Source organism: Odocoileus virginianus, unplaced genomic scaffold, assembly GCF_023699985.2.
Source record: "Odocoileus virginianus isolate 20LAN1187 ecotype Illinois unplaced genomic scaffold, Ovbor_1.2 Unplaced_Scaffold_19, whole genome shotgun sequence".
NCBI classification, from domain to species: Eukaryota; Metazoa; Chordata; class Mammalia; order Artiodactyla; family Cervidae; genus Odocoileus; species Odocoileus virginianus.
Genome location: NW_027224281.1, coordinates 181,343 through 184,065, shown reverse-complemented (window position 1 = coordinate 184,065; position 2,723 = coordinate 181,343). Strand labels below are relative to the sequence as shown.

The 2,723-nt window shown below is 42.0% G+C and overlaps 1 pseudogene; it reads right to left on the bottom strand.

Annotated features, from left to right (window-relative positions):
* Positions 1–1,041: 1,041 nt before the first annotated feature.
* Positions 1,042–1,986, bottom strand: LOC110147736 (olfactory receptor 8B3-like; annotated as a pseudogene).
* Between the last annotated feature and the right edge of the window lie 737 nt (positions 1,987–2,723).

Genomic DNA, 2,723 nt, shown 5'->3' with positions numbered 1-2,723 from the left:
CTGAGATTGGCTTTTTTTACTAGCCATGATGCCTTAAAAGTTCATCCCATTTGTTGCATGTATCAATAGCCATTTCCCTTACTATTGAGTAGCATTCCATTTTTTACAATTTAAGTTTATTCCACCTTCAGCAGTAATTTAAATATTACTGTATTCTTGTATTTATACAAAAGTAAATCTGTTTTATTTATGGAAAATGTTTCAGGGACAGAGGCTAGAAATCACAGTTGAAGCTGGTTCTTCTCTGAATCCTCTTTAAGCCAATCTGAGTCAAGGCTCTCATTCTTCTTTCTCTACGAATAAAGACTGAGACATCCAGATTCTCAGCAGGTTTTTAATAACCAGTCAAAGACAAGGGGAAAGCAAGGAATGCCCTACCACTACACTTTGTGAGAGTGTACAGCATCATTATCAGTCATAAGCAACTTAGTCAGGAAAAGGCATTTGGTTATAACAAAATTTCTATTATCTGAATTTATTATCATTCATTCAATCCCAGTACACATGTGATAGTTTCAGAATTGCAAATCAATACCAGTGTAAGAAATACATTTACCATCTGGAGTACATTGCTTGTACACAGTTTATTTTTCCTCCTTTTCTCCTTACAATGTATAGTCAAACAAGTAGGTAACACCATCAAAGAAAGAATTTACAGATACACAAAAGGGAAAGTCTACCATGAATCCTATGATGCTAGATTAGAGTCAGAGATAACATGTTTCTATCAAATATATATTAAGATTCATTGTTATTCAGTCACTAAGTCATATCTGATTCTTTGAAACCCCAAAGATTTGCAGCACACCATAGGAGCCACAGTTTTAGGGAACGGCCACACTTTCTTGGATTTTACCTCCAAAACACCCCAGCAGGTTCTCACAGTGAAGATCTGAGAAAGAACCACCTTGGCTCTCACAGGGGAGGGAAAGAGTAATATTTGTAACAATTACTAGTAACAAATAGTACTAATTATTGGTAACAAATACTATTAATTACTAGTAACAAATAGTACTAACAAATAGTACAAAAAATTTTCACTCAGAACACCCTTTTCCTCAAAGTCTTAACCAGTGCAACTTGGACATCTTTGTTCCTCAAACTGTAGATGAAAGGATTCACCATTGGCCCCACAATGGTGTAAAAAACTGTGGACACTTTATCTTCATCCAGAGACCCAGCAGGAAAAGGCTTGAGATACATGAATGCAGACGATCCAAAGAAAATGGAAACCACGATTATGTGGGAGCTGCAGGTGCTGAAGGCTTTGGACCTGCCCTCTGCAGAACGGATGTGGAGGATGTTGGAGAGGATCAAGGTGTAAGAAACGGAGATGGTGACACTGGGCACTATGACATTGACACCCACCACAATGAAAACCACCAGCTCATTGATGGAGGTGCTTGTGCAGGAGAGCTGGAGGAGAGGAGGAATGTCACACATGTAGTGATTGATGATGTTTCCATCACAGAAGGAGAGCCGCAGCATGCACCCAGTGTGGGCCATGGCACCCACAAGCCCCATGGCGTATACACCCACCGTCAGCATGAGGCAGACCTGATGGGACATGGAGACCTTGTAAAGCAGGGGCTTACAGATGGCCACGTATCGGTCATAGGCCATTGACGTCAAAATATAGCACTCATCAATAACAAAGAAGGAGAAGAAGCAGAGCTGAGTCATGCACTCTGCATAAGAGATGATGTTCTGGCTCACAAAACTCATCAGCATTTTAGGGGTAATGACAGAGGAGTGGCAGAGATCAATGAAGGAAAGGTTGAAGAGAAAGTAGTACATGGGAGTGTGCAGGTGAGGGTTCAGACCAATAAGAATAATCAAGCCAACGTTCCCCACCACAGTGACCACATAAATTGCTAAGAAAATGAAAAAGAGAGGCAGCTGGAGTTCTGGCTTCTGTGTTAAACCCAGCAGGATGAACTCGGTCACTGAAGAGTCATTCCCTGGGGCCATTCTTCCCTAGGACATACCTGGAGAGCAGGACAGAGGGTGACGTTAAAATGAGTGCCCCGCTCTCTCCACCCAGCCCCACTCTAATGAGAGAGACCCAGAACGCGAGAAGGAACCCAGCTCACCCTTCTGTGTGCCTTGGTTTTCTCCTCTGTATAAAGGCTGAGGGAATTTTTAAAGACGTGAATTAAAAACACTAATGGGCAAGTTCTACAGGGGTAAGATTCAGTAACCCTGTGACCTCGTGACAGTAGCCTCTCTGCTCCACTTCTGCTCTGACAGTTACCAGGCCCACCCGATGATCAGTGGTCATCTCAGCAGAGAGAAGACGTGTCATTTCAGGGAGTCCCAGGCTTCCACAGATGAGGTGTGGAAGACGAGTAACACGACAGATAAAATTCAACACTCACCTCATGAGGACCTCAGTCCTGCTGGGTTAATTGAGCTCAGAGAAATAAAGTCACTTTCATCCTTCCCGAATGTCAGGTAAAGGACTTCTACAAGCTCTCAGAAAGGTCCTAATGTCTCTCCTTGCTAAATTCAGCACAGAATCAGATCCAAAGTCAGATTTGGATCAGTTTTGGAAGCTTCTAAATGACAAAATCATGGTCAGCTCACCTTATTAATTAATTCTTCTTCATTATTTGCATGGAAGGGCAAGTGGCTTTGATGAATTTTGAGGGAGAACAACATAAAACAGAGTTTTCTGTTGTTTTGTTTTCAGTGAGTTTTAGACTGATGAAGCCAGAGCACAG